The 13,046-nt window shown below is 43.1% G+C and overlaps 1 protein-coding gene across 2 annotated transcripts in view; it reads right to left on the reverse strand.

Moving 5' to 3' along the window:
• The window catches only part of megf11 (multiple EGF-like-domains 11), a 452,873-nt gene extending 445,537 nt beyond the window's left edge, over nt 1-7,336 (reverse strand). Inside the window, exons 1-2 of one of the 2 annotated variants that reach the window (XM_071405155.1) lie at nt 6,896-7,336; nt 6,687-6,772 (exon numbers count right to left, since the gene is read on the reverse strand). The gene's annotated coding sequence lies outside the window, so the exon portion shown is untranslated. Of the gene's footprint in view, nt 1-6,686 lie in introns of both variants that reach the window. The other variant, XM_071405156.1, reaches the window with a different exon arrangement.
• Nucleotides 7,337-13,046: the final 5,710 nt, after the last annotated feature.

The following is a 13,046-nucleotide window of genomic DNA, read 5'->3' on the forward strand; positions in this document are numbered from 1 at the left end:
TTATTTATTATTAACTAATTAATTATTATTAACTAATTATTATTTATTAATTATTTATTTATTTATTTATTTATTTGCACCAAAGAAAACAAGGGATAGACAACAATACCGATTAAAATAACCGGGGAAGCAAACGGTGTGCAGGTGTGGTTGTAAGCCCAAGGGTATATAGGAAAACCACACCTGACCTTCATAAACACAACCAAATTACTATTGTTTTGCAATTGTGTAAATAATACATTTAATATATGCTGTTAGAATGTTGCAGCTGTTCTCATGTTAAATGGTCCAATGCAGTAAGAATTATGTTCTGTTTTGTTGTGTATCATATAGTGGACTGATATACGCTGGCACCGCTTTGGTGCCCTTCCCCTCCCCCTCTCAGAGATTTTAAAAAGTATGGCTGCATTGTGGTTTTAAAATGCAGGAAATCCGTTTTCAAGGTTCACAACAACAACAAAAAATGACTTTGGCACCAAGTGTATGTTGGCAAGACCACAGTCTAAATCTTTTGGAGACGATCCACCCCATTCCTCAAGACCACAGTCTAAACCTTCAGGAGACAATCACCCCCATTCCTCAAGACCACAGTCTAAACCTTCAGGAGACAATCACCCCCATTCCTCAAGACCACAGTCTAAACCTTCAGGAGACAATCACCCCCATTCCTCAAGACCACAGTCTAAACCTTCAGGAGACAGTCACCCCCATTCCTCAAGACCACAGTCTAAACCTTCAGGAGACAGTCACCCCCATTCCTCAAGACCACAGTCTAAACCTTCAGGAGACAGTCACCCCCATTCCTCAAGACCACAGTCTAAACCTTCAGGAGACAATCACCCCCATTCCTCAAGACCACAGTCTAAACCTTCAGGAGACAGTCACCCCCATTCCTCAAGACCACAGTCTAAACCTTCAGGAGACAGTCACCCCCATTCCTCAAGACCACAGTCTAAACCTTCAGGAGACAGTCACCCCCATTCCTCAAGACCACAGTCTAAACCTTCAGGAGACAGTCACCCCCATTCCTCAAGACCACAGTCTAAACCTTTTGGAGACGACCCCCCCCCCCCACCCCCACCCCATTCCTCGGGCCAAAATGATAGACTCCTGTCCTGGCTTCTGTAAACTGTTTAAAAACGAGCAGGTAAATAAAGCCACGTTCTTTTTGGGGCAGCTGAACACCCCATAATAATCACGAGGGCACCAAGGCTGAACGTACATGTTCTAACTCCATGGAAACCTTTTCTCGTGAGAAAACACTAAGGTTTTGGAAATGAAAACTTGGTCATTTGAGAATAAGTGTTGGAGATGCCATGTGGATGATGGTGCTTCTACACCTGCATTGCTTGCTGTTTGGGGGTTTTAGGCTGGGTTTCTGTACAGCACTTTGAGATATCAGCTGATGTACGAAGGGCTATATAAAATAAATTTGATTTGAATTTGATTTGATTTGATGTTGGCTCTCACAGTAAGACTCCGTGAGTGACGTCCTCCTGTGTCTGTTAACCTGCATTTAGCTGGCACTTCATCACCCTCTAGTGGTTGGTAATAACACTGCACATTAAAACACGCTCCGGTCCTAAAGAAATCAATAGTGATTCGATTTCCCTTCTTCTTCTCCCTCCGGGGGGCCGGTTTGAAGGACAACTATCCCACCTCATAACAGGAACACTTGACTCCTCTGTCCGTTCTAATCAACATCAACTAACTCCCGAGACAATTTACTTTCTGAAGACAGGTAGATGGAGATTTTTCTCCGTAGGCCCGTCACTGCAGAATGGGGACACGTTCAGAAATGTGTATGGAAGGTGTGTCCGACGGACTAAGTGTCTGTCACTTTATTAATTGACACATTTTTACAGAGAGAAATCGACCTGAAATCTGCTGTTTGTTGATGATGTTTTTGTTTTTTTACAGGGCAGTGGAACTGAGACCAGAGAGGAAGAGGCAAAGTGAGAGGTTCCACTCACACTTTGCGCAACAACAAAAAAATCTGTCCAAAAAATAAGCTCAATTATCGACACTCTTGCTGGGTTTTTGATGATTAAACAAGTTGTTGGTTTGTCGAGGATTGGGCCCTCACTGGCCAATCAGAACGTACTCCATGGTGAAATACGTGGTTGTTTCAAGCTGTGTATTTACGGTCTTTTATATATTGCGTTGGAATCAACTCCAATTCCAATGTTAGTTCAATTTATACATATATATATATGTATAAATCTCTTTGCTAAATACATTAACGAAGACATTTTCAGTCTATATTGTTCTAAGACACTCCCACTGATATAGAGGCTAGGCCTACACAGCACTCCCACTGATATAGAGGCTAGGCCTACTGTAAATTGCATTATGGCTGAGCATGGACGTGCCAAACATTGTCAATAAACAAAAAGCTTAAAAAGAGAACAAATAATTCGAAACAATTTCTAAAAATGAAACGAAACAACAACTTGTTTTAAATACTGTCACATTTACAGGCACCATAATTTCTCCCCGTGGCCATATAATATTAAAACAACACGGACTATAGAGGGTTTTACAGCATATCCCCAGTAGCTGGACAGAGATCCTATATAAAGAGAGAGAGAATGTCCACTACCTGTTATCCTGCTCCCCAATAGGTCTGTGTTTTATCCACTACCTGTTACCCTGCTCCCCAATAGGTCTGTGTTTTATCCACTACCTGTTATCCTGCTCCCCAATAGGCCTGTGTTTTATCCACTACCTGTTATCCTGCTCCCCAATAGGTCTGTGTTTTATCCACTACCTGTTATCCTGCTCCCCAATAGGCCTGTGTTTTATCCACTACCTGTTATCCTGCTCCCCAATAGGTCTGTGTTTTATCCACTACCTGTTATCCTGCTCCCCAATAGGTCTGTGTTTTATCCACTACCTGTTATCCTGCTCCCCAATAGGCCTGTGTTTTATCCACTACCTGTTATCCTGCTCCCCAATAGGTCTGTGTTTTATCCACTACCTGTTATCCTGCTCCCCAATAGGTCTGTGTTTTATCCACTACCTGTTATCCTGCTCCCCAATAGGTCTGTGTTTTATCCACTACCTGTTATCCTGCTCCCCAATAGGTCTGTGTTTTATCCACTACCTGTTATCCTGCTCCCCAATAGGTCTGTGTTTTATCCACTACCTGTTATCCTGCTCCCCAATAGGTCTGTGTTTTATCCACTACCTGTTATCCTGCTCCCCAATAGGTCTGTGTTTTATCCACTACCTGTTATCCTGCTCCCCAATAGGTCTGTGTTTTATCCACTACCTGTTATCCTGCTCCCCAATAGGTCTGTGTTTTATCCACTACCTGTTATCCTGCTCCCCAATAGGTCTGTGTTTTATCCACTACCTGTTATCCTCCTCCCCAATAGGTCTGTGTTTTATCCACTACCTGTTATCCTGCTCCCCAATAGGTCTGTGTTTTACGAACCCAATCAGAACCATCTATCAGATCAGATCACATTCACACATCTCCATTACGTTGCATTGCATTCTCACCACGGACATTGTCACCATAAAACCAGGAAGGTGAATCATTCTAATAAGTTTGGTCATAATAAAATTAAATGAAAAACAAGTCATCTGTATTTTTTTTTGTTAACAACAACTATAAATACATGTAAAAAGTAATGACATCATAAAATCACCAGGATTTATTTTTAAACAAGACAATCATTGCTGTTGAATCAACCTTTATTATAGTAGGCCTAAGGGAGGGGTTGGGTTTGGAACATATGAAATGGAAAAAAGGAGCAATTGTTACGGGTTACAGATAACTTCTAAATACGAGGTTCACCGGTATTCACCGGGGTTCTCATCTCTCGTCTCCTGATGGACAGGTAGCCGACATCATGGAGACGGTTTTACACACGTCCAAAACGGGACCTGCATGGGTAAAATAATCAGGGTTTGCCTACAATGCAGAGATGATAAAGGGAATGTCGGCTCACTGTTTTACTGAAACTATATATTTGAATAAAAATTATTATTAATATTATATTATTATTCATTATATTATTGATTGAGATTTATTTCCAAGCGGTCTCAGGAGCCAAACCCTTTATCGACAGCCTTGACTACTTCGCCATTGAATTGGGTAGGACAGAAAACAGCCTTCATTGAGGAAAGGAGACTATGTTTGGTTTTTAACCAAATAAAATGAAAACGTGGGGGGGGGGGGGGGGGCAACAAAAAGCACGTTAGGCTACTCTTGTTCCATGGGCATATGGGCAGTGTACGTCACGGCTGGATATAGGATGCATTTCAGCTGTCAGAATTCATGCCATAATCAACCGCGTTCCTGCTAAAACCAGCTGTTGGTTGGATTTAAATATCCCTATCAGCTAATTAAAATAAATTAAAATAAATTAGCATTTTAGATCACGTTTTTAGAGACACACCCCTCCCATTCCACTCCCGCCATCTGAGCCCCTCCCATCTGAGCCCCTCCCATTCCTCCCATCTGAGCCCCTCCCATTCCACCCCTCCCATCTGAGCCCCTCCCATTCCACCCCTCCCATCTGAGCCCCTCCCATTCCACCCTTCCCATCTGAGCCCCTCCCATCTGAGCCCCTCCCATTCCACCCCTCCCATCTGATCCCCTCCCATTCCACCCCTCCCATCTGAGCCACTCCCATTCCCTCCCTCCCATCTGAGCCACTCCCATTCCTCCCCTCCCATCTGAGCCCCTCCCATTCCTCCCCTCCCATCTGAGCCACTCCCATTCCTCCCCTCCCATCTGAGCCCCTCCCATTCCTCCCCTCCCATCTGAGCCCCTCCCAATCCTCCCCTCTCATCTGAGCCCCTCCCATTCCACCCCTCACATCTGAGCCCCTCCCATTCCACCCCTCCCATCTGAGCCCCTCCCAATCCTCCCATCTGAGCCCCTCCCATTCCACCCCTCCCATCTGAGCCCCTCCTATTCCTCCCCTCTCATCTGAGCCCCTCCCATTCCTCCCCTCCCATCTGAGCACAAGCGAGCTGATATAAGACAGGCAAATTGCCTAACCTGGCGTTAGAGCTGAAAAATGCCCGTGTGCCAGTTTTTTCATGACAAAATTGCAACCTAACCTTAGTTTGACACTAGCACCGCCTTAACGCCAGCCGGAAACACAGTCACAAATTGCTCAGGATTAACAATAACACCATGGCAACGATGGCGACACACGTGTATCATGACACGCAGGTTAAAAATATCAAAACCAACTGTGAACCAACTATATTCATTGGGGGCAGGTTCGATAGACATTAAGATAGATAGCTGTTACTAGCAGTTAGTCCTGGGAGATGAACATTGGATCATTTTATTTTATTTATTTTATTTCACCTTTATTTAACCAGGTAGGCTAGTTGAGAACAAGTTCTCATTTGCAACTGCGACCTGGCCAAGATAAAGCATAGCAGTGTGAACAGACAACAACACAGAGTTACACATGGAGTAAACAATAAACAAGTCAATAGCATGGTAGAAAAAAAGAGAATATATATACAATGTGTGCAAAAGGCAGGAGGCAAATGCAAATGCAAATCATGCATATGGACCCCTATTTAATTGGTTCAATGTAGAATTTTGACCCGGATCATACAAAAGAATTGTGTGTTTCTTTACTCCAATGACTGAAATCCTTGTTTTTAGGTAGTTATCTTTGATTAATATCTCCTTGTTCCTCTTTCAAGTGACCACATAGATTTGAATGCCTGAAATGTGTCTCCCGCATTCATCCGAGCCCGGGGAACAGTGGGTTAACTGCCTCACTCAGGGGCAAAAAACTGCATATTTTTTACCTTATCTGCTCAGGGATTCTATCCAGCAACCTTACGGTTAACTGGCCCAGCGCTCCAACCCGCCAGGCTACTTGCCTCACCTACATCCAATAAGGAAAGGACTTACAGCGCGTGAAACGTCTCAAATAGAACCAAGTTCTATTTTAGCGCTTGGCTACGCAGACGTTCGTTAACAACGAACGGAAGCGGAGTTGGAGAAATGATTGAATAACATGTGCACACACAACATGGGTAGTGAGGTTTGCATGTTAAAGGCATACCCCGCTAGAAGATGTTAGGAGTTGTAGGTACTGAGACTTTGTTCAGGGGTGATGCAGCACCCCTAGTTCCCGTGGCTATGGTTACAGGCACATGAGAAATCTATCCTCAATATTCTATTTTGTAGCCGGATTCAAGTTCTACTACATTACATCATGCGGGATATTTTTTATTAATATACAAGAGCGCTTGGACAGACAATCTGTGCAATTTAAAGTAGATACTCGTTCTGAACTAGAGTTGTCAGTCATCTCTAAGTGAATCGTATTATTCATAACTATGCAGAACGCTAAAATAAACAGAGGATGTTTAAGAACCCGATCATTCAATAAGTACACAGCAGCAATAACCAACCTATTGCACACAAATCAGTCTATCATTTTTGTTGTATATATATATATATACGAAACCGAGAGATAAAACATAAAGAAAATGCTGATAGACTGAATGAATATACCATTCTCACCACCTCCTTGTCTCAAGGCATGCTGTATATTACTGCCCGACCAAACACAGACCACAAAGCAGGCGTATCTGGCAACATATTATCACAGAACATTTTGATTAAAAAAAACAGATATACATGAAAAATAAAAGAATAAGAGTTATTAAAAAGGGTAAAAAAGGCAACTTACCGTTAGAAGATGTGAGATTCTTATCGACGACTTGAAAGTAACTGTTAGCCAGGAAGGTTCGTTCTCGGTAACGTTAGGCGATTGAACTACAAGGCAACAGACAACATAAATAATACGCTTTTCAAGGCAGAAAAAAAAGAGAGTACAATGTTGTATATGGACTTTCGAGAAGATTTAGTGTAGAGGGGGGAAAACAAAAGGAAATGTACCGAAGTCAATTCAGAGACAAGTATGTGTGTAACAGCGAAGAGATGAGAAGCATCCCTCCCTTCTCGGCAGTACGTCTCCTCTCCTCCCGCTGAGCAGAGCGCGGCCCACTTTAAACTTCTGGGACGTCACCACAGAGCGCTGCTGAGGTTGCAGGCAAACAACTGGCCCACAGCCACGTCCAATACATATTTCTGTCGACTTTCTTACCGCTCCGTATTTTTTAAATATTTTTTTTCAAAAGAAAAGTGCTCATTCAAAATAAAATCCATCCATCCCCCTCTAAAAAAAACTTCTCAAACAAAACAATCAAAATGTATGGATTTTGTCAATCTGAAGCAAATAAACCACTTTTTTTTTTTATCTATCACTCACATCAAACACCGTCGTCTAAATGAAATATGTTGTTGATCAAAACATCAAATAAAATAATATGTGCTGCTGCTGTAGGGCAAACTGCCAACGCACCCTGCTGGCTGGCCTGAATAATATTCACCTCCCTCTGACTGCTGCTCATTATACTGCTGTTTGCTGAGCCAGGCTGAGAGAGAGAGAGAGAGAGAGAGAGAGAGAGAGAGAGAGAGAGAGAGAGAGAGAGAGAGAGAGAGAGAGAGAGAGAGAGAGAGAGAGAGAGAGAGAGAGAGAGAGAGAGAGAGAGAGACAGAGAGAGAGAGAGACTGGGAGAGAGAAAGAGACAGAGAAAGAAACAGAGAGAGACAGAGAGAGAGAGTGAGAGCGAGTGAGAGCGAGTGAGAGCGAGAGAGAGACAGAGAGAGAGAGAGACTGGGAGAGAGAAAGAGACAGAGAAAGAAACAGAGAGAGAGAGAGAGAGAGAGTGAGAGCGAGTGAGAGCGAGAGAGAGACAGAGAGACAGAGGGACAGAGACAGGAGAGAGACAGAGACAGGAGAGAGAGAGAGAGAGAGAGAGAGAGAGAGAGAGAGAGAGAGAGAGAGAGAGAGAGAGAGAGAGAGAGAGAGAAAGGACAACATTGTTACTCTGATAAGAGGAAGATATTCTCTCATCCAACCCTCCCTGGGTATCAATCTGAGATGTGCATTTGTCTATTTGTCCCTAAATAAACCTAAAGATCATTGCTGAAATCTGAGAGCGTCTTTTTCTAGTGGGTGGAAAATATAGGCGTTTGTCCCAAATAGCACAGTAATCCACTGTGGTAAAGTTAGCTTTATATTAAAGATTTGCTCATCAACACCTCTTCTACAGAACATGCTAGGATGATAAGACATATTCTGGATTAGCTGACAAGCTAGAAAAAAGCTGCATCTCTCTCTGTTCCGTTCTGTTTTTAAAAGGGTCTTTACAGTCATTTCCAATGACTGATTCTAAGTTTATTCGCAGAGTCAACCATTGGAAAGTCCCTTGTTGAAAACACAACGGAACAGAGAAAACAAGGGGTGTAGTTTGTCTTAAAAGTGCGATTGGAACCGGGTTTTAACTGAACAACGTCAACCACATGACATAGAACTCTCAGACCAACTGTATTAAAGTTCAGGGACATTTCCTCTCCAAATCAACGACAATTACTTTGTATTTTTTTTTTTTTTTTTTACTTTGTCTATTTATTATGAATTTTTATAGAATTTATACAGAATTTTTTTTTTATCTCTTTTTTTTTTATCTCTCTCTTTATCTCTCATCTCTCGGCTTCCAACCCATAAGACTTTCTTGAATACAACCAGCTGTTATTGGTTCAATTTGTAAGGACCGAAGCCGAGAGATGAGAAGCAGGTACAGGGAGTCAAACATTTAATCCGGAACAGACAGGGAACGAGACAGGAACAGCGTCAGCACACGCCTATACAAGGACATATGAACATTCATGCAGAAGCAGGGAACAGAGCGAGGAACAGACAGATATAGGGAAGGTAATGACAGAGGTGATTGAGTACAGGTGAGTCCAATAATCGCTGATGCGCGTGACGGGGGGAGGCAGGTGTGCGTAATGATGATGGTAGGAGTGCGTAATGATGATGGTAGGAGTGTGTAATGATGATGGTAGGAGTGCGTAATGATGATGGTAGGAGTGTGTAATGATGATGGTAGGAGTGTGTAATGAGGATGGTAGGAGTGCGTAATGATGATGGTAGGAGTGCGTAATGATGATGGTAGGAGTGTGTAATGATGATGGTAGGAGTGCGTAATGATGATGGTAGGAGTGCGTAATGATGATGGTAGGAGTGTGTAATGATGATGGTAGGAGTGTGTAATGATGATGGTAGGAGTGTGTAATGATGATGGTTGGAATGTGTAATGAGGATGGTATGAGTGTGTAATGATGATGGTAGGAGTGCGTAATGATGATGGTAGGAGTGTGTAATGATGATGGTAGGAGTGCGTAATGATGATGGTAGGAGTGTGTAATGATGATGGTAGGAGTGTGTAATGATGATGGTAGGAGTGTGTAATGATGATGGTTGGAATGTGTAATGAGGATGGTAGGAGTGTGTAATGATGATGGTAGGAGTGCGTAATGATGATGGTAGGAGTGTGTAATGATGATGGTAGGAGTGCGTAATGATGATGGTAGGAGTGCGTAATGATGATGGTAGGAGTGCGTAATGATGATGGTAGGAGTGTGTAATGATGATGGTAGAAGTGCGTAATGATGATGGTAGGTGTGTGTAATGATGATGGTAGGAGTGCGTAATGATGATGGTAGGAGTGTGTAATGATGATGGTAGGAGTGTGTAATGATGATGGTAGGAGTGTGTAATGATGATGGTAGGAGTGTGTAATGATGATGGTTGGAATGTGTAATGAGGATGGTAGGGGTGCGTAATGATGATGGTAGGAGTGTGTAATGATGATGGTAGGAGTGCGTAATGATGATGGTAGGAGTGCGTAATGATGATGGTAGGAGTGCGTAATGATGATGGTAGGAGTGTGTAATGATGATGGTAGGAGTGTGTAATGATGATGGTAGGAGTGCGTAATGATGATGGTAGGTGTGTGTAATGATGATGGTAGGAGTGCGTAATGATGATGGTAGGAGTGTGTAATGATGATGGTAGGAGTGTGTAATGATGATGGTAGGTGTGCGTAATTGTGGTGGAGCAGGGGAAGAGCGGGAGCATGCATGACACAATTACCTCTTCCCTCCAACAACGGAAATAACTTTAATATAACTTTAATATTTTTTTACGTTGTCTATTTCCTATCAATTTAAATTGAATTTAAATTTGAAATACTTTCTTAAAACTTGAATAACTTCCATCCATATGACTTGTGTTATGAAACCAATAACTAGCCTACTGATACTCTACCTCTTAGGTCTAGCTTCTTGGTCTGTAACCTGACTCATTATGTCTAGAGGTCCTAGCTACATGGTCTGTAACCTGACACATGTCTAGAGGTCCTAGTTACATGGTCTGTAACCTGACTCATTATGTCTAGGGGTCCTAGTTACATGGTCTGTAACCTGACTCATTATGTCTAGAGGTCCTAGCTACATGGTCTGTAACCTGACTCATTATGTCTAGGGGTCCTAGTTACATGGTCTGTAACCTGACTCATTATGTCTAGAGGTCCTAGTTACATGGTCTGTAACCTGACTCGTTATGTCTAGTGGTCCTAGTTACATGGTCTGTAACCTGACTCATTATGTCTAGGGGTCCTAGTTACATGGTCTGTAACCTGACTCGTTATGTCTAGGGGTCCTAGTTACATGGTCTGTAACCTGACTCGTTATGTCTAGGGGTCCTAGTTACATGGTCTGTAACCTGACTCGTTATGTCTAGGGGTCCTAGTTACATGGTCTGTAACCTGACTCGTTATGTCTAGGGGTCCTAGTTACATGGTCTGTAACCTGACTCGTTATGTCTAGGGGTCCTAGTTACATGGTCTGTAACCTGACTCGTTATGTCTAGGGGTCCTAGTTACATGGTCTGTAACCTGACTCGTTATGTCTAGGGGTCCTAGTTACATGGTCTGTAACCTGACTCGTTATGTCTAGGGGTCCTAGTTACATGGTCTGTAACCTGACTCATTATGTCTAGAGGTCCTAGCTACATGGTCTGTAACCTGACTCGTTATGTCTAGAGGTCCTAGTTACATGGTCTGTAACCTGACTCATTATGTCTAGGGGTCCTAGTTACATGGTCTGTAACCTGACTCGTTATGTCTAGTGGTCCTAGTTACATGGTCTGTAACCTGACTCATTATGTCTAGAGGTCCTAGCTACATGGTCTGTAACCTGACTCGTTATGTCTAGGGGTCCTAGTTACATGGTCTGTAACCTGACTCGTTATGTCTAGTGGTCCTAGTTACATGGTCTGTAACCTGACTCATTATGTCTAGAGGTCCTAGTTACATGGTCTGTAACCTGACTCGTTATGTCTAGTGGTCCTAGTTACATGGTCTGTAACCTGACTCATTATGTCTAGAGGTCCTAGCTACATGGTCTGTAACCTGACTCGTTATGTCTAGAGGTCCTAGCTACATGGTCTGTAACCTGACTCGTTATGTCTAGAGGTCCTAGTTACATGGTCTGTAACCTGACTCATTATGTCTAGGGGTCCTAGTTACATGGTCTGTAACCTGACTCATTATGTCTAGGGGTCCTAGCTACATGGCCTGTAACCTGACTCGTTATGTCTAGAGGTCCTAGTTACATGGTCTGTAACCTGACTCATTATGTCTAGGGGTCCTAGTTACATGGTCTGTAACCTGACTCGTTATGTCTAGGGGTCCTAGTTACATGGTCTGTAACCTGACTCGTTATGTCTAGGGGTCCTAGTTACATGGTCTGTAACCTGACTCGTTATGTCTAGGGGTCCTAGTTACATGGTCTGTAACCTGACTCGTTATGTCTAGGGGTCCTAGTTACATGGTCTGTAACCTGACTCGTTATGTCTAGGGGTCCTAGTTACATGGTCTGTAACCTGACTCGTTATGTCTAGGGGTCCTAGTTACATGGTCTGTAACCTGACACATGTCTAGAGGTCCTAGTTACATGGTCTGTAACCTGACTCGTTATGTCTAGGGGTCCTAGTTACATGGTCTGTAACCTGACTCATTATGTCTAGAGGTCCTAGCTACATGGTCTGTAACCTGACTCATTATGTCTAGGGGTCCTAGTTACATGGTCTGTAACCTGACTCATTATGTCTAGAGGTCCTAGCTACATGGTCTGTAACCTGACTCGTTATGTCTAGAGGTCCTAGTTACATGGTCTGTAACCTGACTCATTATGTCTAGGGGTCCTAGTTACATGGTCTGTAACCTGACTCGTTATGTCTAGGGGTCCTAGTTACATGGTCTGTAACCTGACTCGTTATGTCTAGGGGTCCTAGTTACATGGTCTGTAACCTGACTCGTTATGTCTAGGGGTCCTAGTTACATGGTCTGTAACCTGACTCGTTATGTCTAGGGGTCCTAGTTACATGGTCTGTAACCTGACTCGTTATGTCTAGGGGTCCTAGTTACATGGTCTGTAACCTGACTCGTTATGTCTAGGGGTCCTAGTTACATGGTCTGTAACCTGACTCGTTATGTCTAGGGGTCCTAGTTACATGGTCTGTAACCTGACTCGTTATGTCTAGGGGTCCTAGTTACATGGTCTGTAACCTGACTCATTATGTCTAGAGGTCCTAGCTACATGGTCTGTAACCTGACTCGTTATGTCTAGAGGTCCTAGTTACATGGTCTGTAACCTGACTCATTATGTCTAGGGGTCCTAGTTACATGGTCTGTAACCTGACTCATTATGTCTAGAGGTCCTAGCTACATGGTCTGTAACCTGACTTGTTATGTCTAGAGGTCCTAGCTACATGGTCTGTAACCTGACTCGTTATGTCTAGTGGTCCTAGTTACATGGTCTGTAACCTGACTCATTATGTCTAGAGGTCCTAGTTACATGGTCTGTAACCTGACTCGTTATGTCTAGTGGTCCTAGTTACATGGTCTGTAACCTGACTCATTATGTCTAGAGGTCCTAGCTTCTTGGTCTGTAACCTGACTCATTATGTCTAGAGGTCCTAGCTACATGGTCTGTAACCTGACACATGTCTAGAGGTCCTAGTTACATGGTCTGTAACCTGACTCATTATGTCTAGGGGTCCTAGTTACATGGTCTGTAACCTGACTCATTATGTCTAGGGGTCCTAGTTACATGGTCTGTAACCTGACTCGTTATG

Source organism: Salvelinus alpinus, chromosome 6 (assembly GCF_045679555.1).
Source record: "Salvelinus alpinus chromosome 6, SLU_Salpinus.1, whole genome shotgun sequence".
NCBI classification, from domain to species: Eukaryota; Metazoa; Chordata; class Actinopteri; order Salmoniformes; family Salmonidae; genus Salvelinus; species Salvelinus alpinus.